This window comes from Salvelinus sp. IW2-2015, unplaced genomic scaffold (assembly GCF_002910315.2).
Source record: "Salvelinus sp. IW2-2015 unplaced genomic scaffold, ASM291031v2 Un_scaffold16484, whole genome shotgun sequence".
In the NCBI taxonomy this organism is placed as follows: Eukaryota; Metazoa; Chordata; class Actinopteri; order Salmoniformes; family Salmonidae; genus Salvelinus; species Salvelinus sp. IW2-2015.
In genome coordinates, this window is record NW_019957608.1 from 20,001 (window position 1) to 35,857 (window position 15,857).

The following is a 15,857-nucleotide window of genomic DNA, read 5'->3' on the forward strand; positions in this document are numbered from 1 at the left end:
CTCATACCAAACATCAACAGACACAGACAGTAGAGTACTGTCACCGAGAGGAACAGTCATTACTCATACCAAACACACAGACAGACCCAGACAGTATGAGTTACTGACCAGAGAGAACAGTCATCACTGGCATACCAAACACACACAGGGACAGACGTATGAGTACTGACCCAGAGGGGACATCATGTACTCGATACCAAACACACAGAACCACAGTATGATTACCTGACCAGAGGGACAGTCATTACTTCATACCAAGCACACAGGACACACAGTATGAGTAACTGACCAGAGGAACAGTGGCATTACTCATACCAAACACAACAGAACAGAGAGTATGTAGTACTGACCCAGTACGGAGGACATCATTACTCATCACCAAAACACACAGTGCAGACAGCTATGAGTACTGACCAGAGGAACATCATTACTCATACCCACAACACCACCAGACAGCAGTTATGAGTACTGACCAGAAGAACAGTCATCACTCATACCCAAACACTACAATCAGACAGCAGTATGGAGTTACTGCCGCAGAGGACAGGTCAGTTAACTCATACCAAACACACAGACAGAACAGTATCGAGTTACTCTGCCCAAAGAAACCAGTCATTCACTCATACAAACACACAGACAGACAGTATGCAGCTACTGACCAGAGGAAGACAGTCATGCCACTCAACCCAACACTACACAGACAGACAGTATGAGTACTGCCCAGACGGAACAGTCATTTACTCATACCAAACACACAGACAACAGTATGAGTACTGCCCAAGAGGGAACATCATTTACTCATACAAACACACAGACCAGACAGTATGAGTCTACACCAGAGGAACTGGCTCATTACTCATACCAAAGCATACAGAACAAACAACAGTATGAGTACTGACCACGCAGGGAACAGTCATCACTCATTACAAACACACAGACAGGACAGTATGAGTACTCGACCAGATTAAGGAAGCATCATTACTCATACCAAACACAACACACAGTACAGACAGACCAGGACAGACAGCGACAGACAGCACAGCACAGACAGACCGACAGTTACAGACAGAACCAGACAGAGCAGACAGACAGACAGACAGACAGACAGACACGACAGGAGCAGTTACTGGCCGGAGTTCGTATGATGCTGCGAGGACGGGAAGTCATTACTCCATTACCAAACATTAAGACAGACAGACAGACAGTATGAGTCTGACCAGAGGAAACGTCATTACTCAGACAAACACACAGACAGCACAGACAGACAGCAGGAACAGAAGCAGACAGACAGACAGACAAGACAGACAGACAGACAGACAGACAACAGACAGACAGACAGACAGACAGGACAGACAGACAGACAGATGCAGACAGACAGACAGACAAGACAGGATAGGAGACAGGTAACAGTTTATCATACAGCCACCAAGAGTGTGAGCTGACAGAAGGACATCCATAGTCCCCAGGTGTGGTGGTCTCCAGATCTTCAGGGACCCAGACTACACTGTGCATCTGGAAACCTGGGTGACATCATATGGCCACCATGCCTAGCAGACCTAGGAGACACACACACAGAACAGGAAACACACACTACAGACACACACAACACACACACAACACACACACCCACACACACACACACACACACACACACACACACACCACACACACACACACACACACACACACACACCACACACACACACACACACACACACACACAGAGAGGTTTAATAACCTCTACAGGCATCAGTGGGCGGGCGCGGACCGCCGGGGGGCGGGACGGTTGAGCTAACGTAGGCCGCCCTCAATCAACCATAAGCATAATACGCTTATTGATAAGAACCGTCTCAAGTAACCAATGCTTAATTTATCATTGTCCCAGGATCCCCTATGAAAACACTATAGTCCCTGCCCTATTTGCAAGAACAGCTAAATTCCTGCATCTCCTAACTCCTGCTAATCTAGTCTCCAAAAGATTTAAATCCAATCCCTATCTGATTACACGCCTGGAAATCATAATACCATTGCTGCTGCGATATACTCTCTCTATTGCGGAGCTATACCGTCTCCGAGTTCATGCAACCTTCATATAAAATACTCCTGTAATCAAATATAAACACCAAATATCATCCCTAGGCGTCATACTTCATTAATCATAACCAACCCACTGCTATGTCAACATCATCAAATCATTAAACCATATATAAACTGCTGAACTATATGTAACTTCAGAAACACAAACCTACCAACTCACTCCAATACTGTGGCCTTTTCGATTCAAGTGTCCTAACGTGTATGACGTCAGTAGCATGAGTGTACATAAGTTGCCCTACCATGGTAATGGATAACTCCAGAAACACCGTTTCTGCCTCTCCATCTGGTCTTCTAATAGACGAGTGCCATCCCAATCCCTAACCCTCTACCATTATTACCTATGCATACCTATTAGCGAAGTGCACTCACCTTCATACTGTCTGTCTGTGTGTTTGGTATGAGTGATGACTGTTCCTCTGGTCAGTACTCATTCTGAAGCCATATCGTTGTCTGAATATGATTGGTTACTTACTGTACATTTCTCCAGTGAAASACTGGTGTCACAGTCGAAAAGCAGCAGAAATGGTGTAGTAMATAAACCAGTGATTCCAGAATGCACTGAACATTCTAGAAGTTCTATTCATTCCATGTCATTCTATACTGTCCATCTCRATCTCGGAACACAAGCACCATCTCCATCTAGAAACCAGCTGACGACCGACCGTTGTGTCCATATCAACCCAGCCGTWTTTACAAACACCAACACATATGGCTGTTTTCTCTAGGCGCTTCGTCCCAAATGGCACCCTATTCCCTACATAGTGCACTACTTTTGGCCAGACTCCACCTTATATGCGCATAGGGTGCCATTTGGGTGTACCTTAGATTGTCCTTGACTTTCTATCTTCCACGTCTATGGCTGGAGCTAGAGAAGACAGCTGTTGTCTGGGACACGCACACGCAGACACACACGCACGTTCACAAACACACACTCAAGAGGAAGAAGAGGAATTTCCATTGGCTGAATCAGTCTCTCTCCCTCTCTCTCTCCCACTCTCTCCCACTCTCTCTCCCTCTCTCTCCCTCCCTCTCTCTCCCTCAGCCTGGCATGGGGCTCCTTCACCTGCTGCATGGCAGCTTCCGTCACCACCCTCAACTCCTACACCAAGACGGTCATTGAGTTTCGGCACAAGCGCAAAGTGTTGGAGCAGGGTCTCAGGGAGGAGCAGAACTACCTCGACCAGGAGGCCTTCCATTACTTCAGGGACCACTCACTCCAGTCCATATCCAGCTCCATGGAGGTCTACCCTGGGCACGGGGGAGGAAGGCTGCCTGGGGGGCCTGGAGGCCTGGTGGGGTCCGGTCTGGTTGGAGTACCAGGGAGAGGGAAGATGAGGAGGTCCTCAGGTTCCATCGACCTGGGAGAGAACTCGGAGTCCTTGGGGGAGGACCAGTGCTGAGAGAGAGGGGGGAGAAGGTTGGGGAGTGAGGGGCTGGGAGTGGATGGTTGGGGGAGAGGGTTGGGGAGTGGAGGGTTGGGGGAGAGGGTTGGATGGAGGTGGGGAGGAGGGTATGGGGAGTGGAGGTTGGGGGAGAGGCGTTGGGATGGAGGTGGGTGAGAGGTTGGAGTGGAGGGTTGGGGATGGAGGGTTGGGGGAGATAGATATAGTTATGTAGAGACAGGATGTGATGAATAGATATAGTGATAGTAGACAGGAGTGATCTAGATAGAGTTATGTAGACAGGGTGATCAGATAGATATAGTTATGTAGACAGTGTGATCAGCATAGATATAGTTATTGTAGACAGGGTGATCAGATATATATTATGTAGACAGGGTGATGAGTAGATAGAGTTATGTAGACAGGGTGATCAGATTAGGTTATGTAGACAGGGTGATCAGATAGATATAGTTATGTAGACAGGGTGATCAGATAGATAGATTATGTATGACAGGTGATCAGATAGATATAGTTATGTAGACAGGGTGATCAGATAGATAGAGTATGTAGACAGGGTGGCAGGGAACAGTGGGTTACGTCTCAAATGACAGCCTATCCTAATGTAGTTCAGGCTCTAGGTCAAAAGTAGTGCCCTACAAAAGTAGTTCCCTACATTAGAGATTCAATCCAATGTGGATGTGGAGGGAAGGACCAATGTGGCGATGGAGAGGTGCTAAGAGGAAACCAGACAGCTTCTCCTCTTCCTGTTTTATCACAGAGGATGCGTTCCACATGGCAATATATCTCCTATGTAGTGTACTCATTTTAACCAGAGCTCTATGTCCCCTATGTAGTGTACTCATTTTAACCAGAGCTCTATGTCCCCTATGTAGTGTACTCATTTTAACCAGAGCTCTATGTGCCGTAGTGCACTATAAAGGGTATAGGGTGCGATTTGGGACGTAGCCCAAAACCTCACCCGAAGCACTGTAAAGACTTCAAAAAAGGCCTCATTGCGTTTTAGGACCCTTGAAGAAGTATATGGAAGGACTGAGGTAAAAAAATAAAATCATGAAGAGTCCTAAGAAACCTGACCAGATCATCAGAACATTATAGACATACCAGCCACACAACAAAATATATATTCAAAGGTTTAGTTAAAAAAATTACAAAAAATTATTATATGAATATATTTGACCTCGTGAACTGTGATAGAAAGGGGTGTTTTTTGGGGGGAGGGAGGGAAGGTATAGGAGATTAAACTATATATTGATGAAAGTATATATTAAATACTATGACTAAATATATGAAATCTATATTTCCGTATCAGAGTTGTGTTATTTCCCGTCTGTTTGGTGCGGGGATGTTATAGCTCTGTAGTAAGTTTATTATGGATATTATTGAAACATACCTTTACATTGTGATGTTGAATGTGCAACAAAAACAAAGGGATATTGAAGCATTAAAAGGCACGAGGAGATGTGGTATATGGCCAATATACCACGGCTAAGGGCTGTTCTTACAGCCCTGGATGCAACCCTTGGCCATATACCACAAACCCCTGAGGTGCCTTATTGCTATTATAAACTGGTTACCAATGTAATTAGAGCAGTAAAAATACATGTTTTGTCATACCCTTGGTATTCCACGGCTGTCAGCCAATCAGCATTCAGTGCTCAAACCACTCTGTTTATAACTGGAGATAAAAGATGTAATATATTTATAATACAGAGTAAAGGTTGATTGTTTTGATAAGAACACTTTAACACTGCCTCATGACCATAATATATGTGTACCGTTACAGTACAATACTACACATTATAGTACAATACAATATAATACAGTACAATACTACACATTATAGTACAATACAATACAGTATAATACAGTACAATACTACACATTATAGTACAATACAATACAGTATAATACAGTACAATACTACACATTATAATACAATACAATACAGTATAATACAGTAAGGTTCATTGTTTTGATCAGATGGTTGATTGTCTGAACACTTTAACACTGTCTCATGACCATAATATATGTGTTACAATACTACACATTACAGTACTACCCATTACAGTACAATACAATACTATACAATACAGTACAATAAAATACAGTACTATACAATACAGTACAATACAATACAGTACAGTACAATGCTATACAATACAATACTACACAATACAGTACTATACAATACAGTACAATACAATACAATTCAATACAATACTATACAGTACAATACTACACAATACAGTACAATACAATACAATTCAATACTATACTACACAGTACAATACTACACAATACAGTACAATACAATACAATTCAATACTATACAGTACAATACTACACAATACAGTACAATACAATACAATTCAATACTATACAGTACAATACTATACAGTACAGTAGAATACTATACAGTACAGTACAATACTATACAATACAGTACAATACAATACAGTTATATGCAATACAGTACTATACAATATTATACAATACAGTACAATACAATGCAGTACTATACAATACATTACTATATAGTACAATACAATACAGTACAATACAAAACAGTATGATACAATACAGTACATAACCATACAGTACTATACAATACAGTATAATACAGTACAATACTGTATAATACAGTACAATACAATACAGTATAATACAGTACAATAGAATACAGTATAATGCAGTACAATAGAATACAGTACCTTGAATACAATACAGTACAATACAATACACGGTACACTATTAGACAATATAATGTACATACAATACAACTGAACTGCTCTAGCACAGTAACAATAAGTATGCTTATTAAATACTCATGTTTTGGTGTTGAGGACTTCAAGATGATGTGTTTAATATATTCTGTGTCTCACTTGAATATGTCTTCATATGCTGCTTGTTGAATTTCATGTTCATACGTTCATTTATTATATTGATATATTCATAAAGAAATATCCTGGTGAAAACAGTAATACCCTTGATGATTCCTTGATGATTAGTTGTAATGAAAGTAAAGGAGAGCAGTATTANTGTCTTCATATGCTGCTTGTTGAATTTCATGTTCATACGTTCATTTATTATATTGATATATTCATAAAGAAATATCCTGGTGAAAACAGTAATACTGCTCTCCTTTACTTTCATTACAACTAATCATCAAGGAATCATCAAGGAATCATCAACTAATCATCAAGCTCTTGACTAGGTGAACCAGGTGAGCTAGTTCAGAGCTATTTACGACATGATGTAAGGTCTGGGGGTCTCCGAGGAGAGGTTTGAGAACCACTACAGTACAGCACAGTCTTCTCTGCCTATAAATGTAACGTTTCCGTAACGACAGTCGCTGGGAGACGGGAAGCAAGTACAGAGTGAGGATTTAATGATAAATAGACATGAAACTAAACGAGAACAGCGTCTGGACAAGAGAAACATAACAACATCAATGCAGACACGGGAATGAAACTGAGGAAGTGACAGATATAGGAGAGGCAATCAATGACGTGATGGAGTCCAGGTGAGTCCGATGGAGACAGGTGTGAGTAATGATGAGCAGCCTGGAGACCTCGAGCGCCAGAGAATGGGAGTGGGGAGCAGACGTGACAATAAAAAGTAGACTCAGTCAGATGACGTTGCATAAACAAAGTAAATAAAATATGGGGTTCATTTCCACAACAACAAAAAGCGTTGAAACTCCTCCAGTGTTTTGGTCCTGTAGCTAGCCTGCTGTAGCAGCCTGAAGTGCACCCCGTGCTCATAATAGATACACTGTGCCCGAATTCGCTAACCTCCAGGCTACCGCCGGCCCGCTAATCTCAAAATGACATATTCTCAGGTATATATATGACACCTTCTAACATATAACATAACGTTGAACCTGACTTATAGAACCATTTCACGTCAGTCAGATATGTGGCTGTAGCTACGTGTCTGTGCAGTGCAGCGGTACGTCCCTCAGCTCTAACATGCCTCCCAAATCGCACCCTATCCCCTTTACAGTGCACTACTGTCGACCAACGGCCCATAAGGGATAGGGTGCAATAGGCACAGACTGACACGTCAAATCAAATCAAATTGTAGTGGTCATGTGCACGACTTTATCAGATGTTATTGGCGGGGTGTAGAGAAATGCTTGTGCTTCTCAGTTTCTGACAGTGCAGTAATATCTAACAAGTAATATCTAACAAGTAATATCTAACAAGTAATATCTAACAAGTAATATCTAACAATCTAGTGGTGGCAGCCTGATGTATTACAACAGTTTGTGTTTGTCGTCCCTCTAGTGGTGGCAGCCTGATTTACAACATGTTCTTGGTGGTTTGAGTCCCTCTACGTGGTGGCAGCTGATATTTAACAAACTGTATTTGGTGTGTTGATGTTCCCTCTAGTGGTGGCGCCTGAATATTACAACCTGTTTTGATGTTTGAGTCCCTCTAGTTGGTGGCAGCTGGTATTACACATGATTGGTGTTTGTGTCCCTCTAGTGGTGCAGGCTGATATTACAACGATGTCTTGGTGTTTGAGTCCCTCTAGTGGTGGCAGCCTATATTAAAACATGTCTTGGTGTCTTGAGTCCCTCTAGTGGTGGCAGCCTGCTATTACATGTATTGGTGTTGTGTCCTCTAGTGGTGGCAAGCCCTGATATTACAACATGTCTTTGGTGTTTGAAGTCCCTCTAGTGGTGGCAGCCTGATTATTACATGTCTTGGTGTTTGAGTCCCTCTAGTGGTGGCAAGCCTGGTATTACACATGTATGGTGTTTGTGTCCCTCTAAGTGGTGGCAGCCTGATATTACCAACATGTCCTTGTGTTTGAGTCCTCTAGTGGTGGCAGTCTGATATTTAACCAACATGTCTTGGTGTTTGAGTCGCCTCTTAGTGGTGGCAGCTGATATTACAAACAATGTCTTTATGTTTGTGTCCCTCTAGTGGTGGCAGGCCTGGTATTGACAACATGTATTGGTGTTTGAGTCCCCCTCTAGTGGTGGCAGGCCTGGTATTAACAACATGTCTTGGTGTTTGAGTCCCTCTAAGTGGTGGCAGCCTGATATTACACATGTCTTGGTGTTTGGAAGTCCCTTCTAAGTGGGGCAAGCCTGATATTACAACATGTCTTGGTGTTTGAGGTCCTCTAGTTGGTGGCAGCCTGGTATACAACAATGTATTGGTGTTGAGTGTCCGCTCTTAGTGGTGCAGCCTGGTATTAACAAATGTCTTGGTGTTTTTGTGGTCCCCTCTAGTGGGTGGCAGCCTGATATTACATGTCTTTTTGGTGTTTGAGTCCCCTCTAGTGGTGGCAGCTGGTATTAGCAAACATGTCTTGATGTTTGAGTCCCTCTAGTGGTGGCAGCCTGGTATTACAACATGTCTTGATGTTTGAGTCGCCTCTAGTTGGGTGGCAGCTGATAAATTAACATGTCTTGATGTTTGAGTCCTCTTAGTGGTGGCAGCCTGGTAAATTACAACATGTCCTTGGTGTTTGAGTCCCTTCTAGTGGTGGCAGCCCCTGAAATTACAACATGTCTTGATGTTTGGGTCCCTCTAGGTGGTGGCAGCTGTATTACAACATGTCTTGGTGTGTGAGTCGCTCTCGTGGGTGGCAGCCTGAATATTACAACAATGTCTTGGTGTTTGAGTCCCTCTAGTGGTGGCAGCCCTGATATTACATGTTCTTGATGTTTGAGTCCCTCTAGTTGGGTGGCAGCTGGTTATTACAACATTTGTTCTTGATGTTTGAGTCCCTCTAGTGGTGGCAGCCTGATATTAACACCATGTCTTGGTGTTTGAGTCCTCTAAGGTGGTGGCAGCCTGTTATTACATGTCTTGATGGTTTGAGTCCTCTAAGTGGTGGCAGCCCTGGTATTACACATGTCTTGATGTTGAGTCCCTCTAGTGGTGCAGCCTAATATTCAACATGTCTTGATGTTTGGGTCCCTCTAGTGGGTGGCAGCCTGGTATTACAAACATGTATTGGTGGTTTTGTGTCCCTCTAGTGGTGGCAGCCTGAATTTAACCAGTGTATTTGGTGTTTGAGTCCCTCTAGTGGTGCAGGCCTGATATTACAACAATGTCTTGGTGTTTTTTGAGTCCCTCTAGTGGTGGCAGCCTGATATTACAACATGTCTTTATGTTTGAGTCCCTCTAGTGGTGGCAGCCTGAATATTACATTAATTGGTGTTTGAGTCCCTCTAGTGGTGGCAGCCTGATATTACAACATGTCTTGGGTGTTTGAGTTCCCTCTAGTGGTGGCAGCCTGATATTACACAATTCTTGGTGTTTGAGTCCCTCTTAGTGGGTGGCAGCCTGATATTACAACATGTCTTGGTGTTTGTGTCCCTCTAGTGGTGGCGAGCCTGAATCTTAACACCCATGTTTGGTGTTTGAGTCCCTCTAGTGGTGGCAAGCCCTGAATTACATGTCTTGATGTTTGAGTCCCTCTACGTGGTGCAGCCTGGTATTTACAACATGTATTGGTGTTTGTGTCCCTCTAGTAGGTGGGCAGCCTGATATTACATGTCTTTGGTGTTTGAGTCCTCTAGTGGGTGGCAGGCCTGGTAATTACAACATGTATTGGTGTTTGTGTCCTCTAGTGGTGGCAGCCTGATATTCATGTCCTTGGGTGTTTGGGTCCCCCTCTAGTGGTGGCAGCCTGATATTACAAATGTCTTGGGTGTTTGTGTCCCTCTAGTGGTGCAGTCTGATATTACATGTCTTGGTGTTTGACGTCCCTCTAGTGGTGGCAGCCTGGTATTACAACATGTCTTGATGTTTCGAGTCCCTCTAGTGGTGGCAGCTGGTATTAACATAACATGGGGTTTCACTTTTGAAATGTTTGGAAAAGTTTTTCCCCCCCTTCAGTTGGGGGGGGGGTTGGGCCCCCAAAAGCCTGATATTACAACATGTGTTGAATGTGTGGGTCCCTCTAGTGGGTGGCAGCCTGGTATTAACAACATGTTTTGATGTTTGGGTCCCTCTAAGTGGTGCAGCCTGGTATTACAACATTGTCTTTGATGTTTGGGTCCCTCTAGTGGTGGCAGCCTGTAGTTACAACATGTCTTGGTGTTTGAGTCCCTCTGTGGTGGCAGCCTGGTATACAACATGTCTTGATGTTTGAGTCCCTCTAGTGGTGGCAGCTGGTATTACAAATGTATTGATGTTTTGAGTCCCTCTAGTGGTGGCAGCCTGGTATTACAAACATGTATGGATGTTTTTGAAGTCCCCTCTAGTGGTGGCAGCTGATATTCATGTTCTTGGTGTTTGAGTCCTCTAGTTGGTGGCAGCCTGGTATTACAACATGTGTTGAATGTTTGGGTCCCCTCTAGTGGTGGCAGCCTGATATTACACATGTGTTGATGTTTGGGTCCCCTCTAGTGGTGGCAGTCTGGTATTACAACATGTATTGATGTTTGGGTCCCCTCTAGTGGTGGCACCTTGGTAATTACAACATGTATTGATTGTTTGAGTCCCTCTAAGTGGTGGCAGCCTGATATACAACATGTATCTGGTGTTTGAGTCCTCTAGTGGTGGCAGCCTGGTATTACAACATGTTTGGTGTTGGAGTCCTCTAGTGGTGGCAAGCCGGTATTTCACAACATGTATTGGGTGTTTGAGTCCTCTAGTGGTGGCAGCTGGTATATACAACATGTATTGATGTTTGGGTCCCTCTAGTGGTGGCAAGCCTGGTATTACACATGTCTTGATGTTTTGAGTCCCTGCTAGTGGTGGCAAGCCTGGTATTACAACATGTATTGGATGTTTGGGTCCTCTAGTGGTGGCAGCCTGGTCTTACAACATGTCTTATGTTGAGTCCCTCTAGTGGGTGGCAGCCTGGGTATTACAACATGTAATTGGAATGTTGAGTCCCTCTAGTGGTGGCGCCTGATATTTCATGTGTTTGGTGTTTGAGTCCCTCCTAGTGGTGGCCAGCCTGGTATTACAACATGTCTTGATGTTTGAGTCCCTTAGTGGTGGCAGCCTGGTTATTACAACTATGTTTTTTGTGTTTGTGTCCCCTCTAGTGGTGGCAGCCTGATATTACAACATGTTCTTGGTGTTTGAGTCCCTCTAGTGGTGGCAGCCTGATATTACAACATGGTCTTGGTGTTTGAGTCCCTCTAGTGGTGGCAGCCTGATATTACAACATGTCTTTATGTTTGTGTCCCTCTAAGTGGTGCAGCCTGGTATTATACAACATGTATATGGTGTTGGAGTCCCTCTAGTGGTGGCAGCCTGGTATTACAACATGTCTTGGTGTTTTGAGTCCCTCTAAGTGGTGGCAGCCTGTTAAGATTCCAACATGTCTTGGTGTTTGAGTCCTCTAGTGGTGGCAAGCCTGTATTAAACATGTCTGGTGTTTGAGTCCCTCTAGTGGTGGCCAGCCTGGTATTACAACATGTATTTGGTGTTTGAGTCCCTCTAGTGGTGGCAGCCTGGTATTACAACATGTCTTGGTGTTTGTGTCGCCTCTAGTGGTGGGCAGCCTGATTTACATGTCTTTGTGTTTTGAGACCCTCTCGTGGTGGCAGCCTGGTATTCACAACATGTCTTGATGTTTGAGTCCCTCTAGTGTGGCAGCCCTGGTATACAACATGTCTTGATTTGTTTGAAGTCCCTCTAGTGGTGGCAGCCTGATATTACATTTTGTCTTGATGTTTGGAGTGCCCTCTAGTGGTGGCAAGCCTGGTATTAACAACATGTCTTGGTGTTGAAGTCCCTCTAGTGGTGGACATCCCTGATAATTACAACATGTCCTTGATGTTTGGGTCCTCTAGTGGTTGGCAGGCCTGGTATTAACAACATGTCTTGGTGTTTGAGTCCTCTAGTGGTGGCAGCCTGATATTACAACATGTCTTGTGTTTGAGTCCCTCTAGTGGTGGCAGCCTGATTATTACATGTTTGATGTTTGAGTCCCTCTAGTGGTGGCAGCCTGGTTTACCAACCATGTCTTGATGTTTGAGATCCCTCTAGTGGTGGCAGCCTGATATTACAACATGTCTTGGTGTTTGAGTCCCCTCTAGTTGGTGGCAGCCTGTTATTACCATGCTTGATGTTTGAGTCCCTCAGTGGGTGGCGCCTGGTAATTTACAACCCTGTCTTGATGTTTGAGTCCCTCTAGTGGTGGCAGCCTAATAATTACAAATGTCTTGATGTTTGGGGTCTTAGTGGTGGCAGCCTGGTAATTACACATGTTTGGTGTTTGTGTCCCCTCCTAGTGGTGGCAGCCTGAATATTACAATGTAATTGGTGTTTGAGTCCCCTCTAAGTGGTGGCAGCCTGATATTACAACATGTCTTGGTGTTGAAGTCCCTCTAGTGTGGGAGCCTGATATTCCACATGTCTTTAATGTTTGGAGTCCCTTAGTGGTGGCAGCCTGATATTACATGTATTGGTGTTTGAGTCCCTCTAGTGGTGGCAGCCTGATATTACAACATGTCTTGGTGTTTTGAGTCCCTCTCAGTGGTGGCAGCCTGATATTCACCATGTCCTTGGTGTTTGTGTCCCTACTAGTGGTGGCAGCCTGATATTACAACATTGTCCTTGGTGGTTTGAGTCCCTCTAGTGGTGGCAAGCTGAATATTACATGTCTTGAATGTTTGAGTCCCCTCTAGTGGTGGGCAGCTGGTAATTACAACATGTATTGGTGTTTGTGTCCCTGCTAGTGGTGGCAGCCCTGATATTACATGTCTTGGTGTTTGGTCCCTCTAGTGGTGGCAAGCCCTGGTATTCAACATGTATTGGTGTTTGTGTCCCTCTAGTGGTGCAGCCTGCTATTACATGTCTTGGTGTTTGGTCCCCTCTTGGTGGCAGCCTGAATATTACAACATGTCTTGTGTTTGTGTCCTCTAGTGGTGGCAGTCTGATTATTTACATGTCTGGTGTTTGAGGTCCCTCTAGTGGTGGCAGCTGGTATTACACATGTCTTGCATGTTTGAGTTCGCCTCTTAGTGGTGGCAGCCTGGTTATTACACATTCTTGATGTTTTTGAGTTCCCTCTAGTGGTGGCAGCCTGATTATACAACATGTTGGTTGATGTGTGGGGTCCCTCTAGTGGTGGCAGCCTGGTATTACAACATGTCTTGATGTTTGGGTCCCCTCTTTAAAGTGGTGGCAGCCTGGTATTACAACATGTCTTGATGTTTTGGGTCCCTCTAAAGTGGTGGCAGCCTTGGTATTACAACATGTCTTGGTGTTTTGAGTCCCTCTTATGTGTGGCAGCCTGGATTGACAACATGTCCTTGATGTTTTGAGTCCCTCTAAGTGGTGGCAGCATGGTATTACACAATGTAGTTGATGTTTGAGTCCTCTAGTGGGGCAGCCTGGTAGTTACAACATGTATTGATGTTTGAGTCCCTCTAGTGGTTGCAGCCCTATATTTCCATGTCTTGGTGTTTGAGTCCCTCTAGTGTGGCAGCCCCTGGTATTACAAATGTGTTTGATGTTTGGGTCCCTCTAGTGTGGCAGCCTGATCTTACAACATGTGTTGATCGTTTTTGGGTCCCTCCTAGTTGGGTGGCAAGCCTGGTATTAACACATGTATTGATGTTTTGGGTCCCTCTTAGTGGTGGCAGCCTGGTATTACAAACCATGTATTGAAATGTTTGAGTCCCTCTAGTGGTGGCAGCCTGATATTACAACATGGTATTGGTGTTTGAGTCCCTCTAGTGGGTGGCAGCCTGGTATTACAACATGTCTTGGTGTTGAGCCCTCTAGTGGTGCAGCCTGGTATTTACAAACATGTATTGGTGTTTTGAGTCCTCTAGTGGTGGCAGCCTGGTATTACAACATGTATTGATGTTTGGTCCTCTAAGTGGTGGGCAAGCCTGGTATTCCAACATGTCTTGATGTTTGGAGTCCCTCTAGTGGTGGCAGCCTGGTATTACAACATGTATTGGATGTTTGGGGTCCCTCTAGTGGTGGCAGCACTGGTATACAACATGTCTTGATGTTTGAGTCCTCTATGGTGCAGCCTGGTATTTACAATGTATTGATGTTTGAGTCCCTCCTAGTGGTGCCCGCAGCCTGATATTCATGTCTTGGTGTTTGAGTCCCTCTAGTGGTGGCAGCCTGGCTATTAACAACATGTTCTTGATGTTTTGTGTCCCTCTAGTGGTGGCGGCTGATATTACACATGTATTGGTGTTTGTGTCCCCCTCTAGTGGTGGCCAGCCTGATGTACTACAACATGTATCTGGGTGTTTGTATCCCTCTAGTGGTGCAGCCTGATATTACAACATGTATGGTGTTTGTGTCCCTCTAGGGGTGGCCAGTCTGATATTACTATATATTCATTGTTTAGCTGGAATTGAATGTTCATATCCTTATGTTTTTGACGGTTGATATGTGGTTGTCCACCTCGCCGCTGATCTTAAGAATGAACGCGCTAAAGTCACTCTGGATAAGAGCGCTCTGCTAAATGACTAACATGTAACTGTTTTACCTACAGGTCTCACATTAACTGATTGAATGATTTAAAAATATCATATATTTTAATGTTCACAAACCGTATCATTTATACATTTCTTTTCATAAAAAAATAGTTACTTGCTTAAATTTGATGTAAAACCTAGCAGTACTACTTATTTATCTGAGAAAGTGGGGCAGATATATAGCATTTTGGCAAACAACCAAACAATATATTATTTGTCTCTCCTGAAAATGAAAATATCAAGTTGCTGATTTTAAACAAACACATCTGTCCATTCGAACAGCTACTTTCCATGATTAGATAGTGAAAAAACATACCAATCTCTTTAAAAATGTCCTTCTAACAATAAAAGCTCATTTACACAACATTTCTAGGAAAATAGATATACATGTACATTGGCATTATGAAAAGTAATTCCATACTCCTTGATTTTCGTATTTTTGATACCCCAATTACCGCCCCTGCTAGAGAAGAGGACCACGTGTTCTAGCAGGTAGAAGGTTCTAAGAAAGGCGCCTTATTTCTAAGAGAGTACAGGACAAAACCCGTTCGTGCCGACGAACGGTTTAAAAGCAGAGGACTCGTTCTATTTCCTGCATATCATTTAAAACCTTTATTTACAACTACATCACTGAAAACTAATCACTATAATAGTAGTAAATAAGAACACTACTAATAGAAACTTGTGGTCCTACAACCATCTCACCATCCCCCCTTCATCATGGTGTGTCCTCTAACACATCTCACATCCCCCTCATCAAATGGTGGTGTCTCTAACACATCTCACATCCCCGCTTCATTCATGGTGTGTCCTCCCTTAACCCCATCCAACATCCCCTTCATCATGGTGTGTCTCTAACACATCTCAACATCCCCCCTTCATCATGAATGTGTCTTGTCGCTAAGGTCCGCTCCCCTCCACTCCCT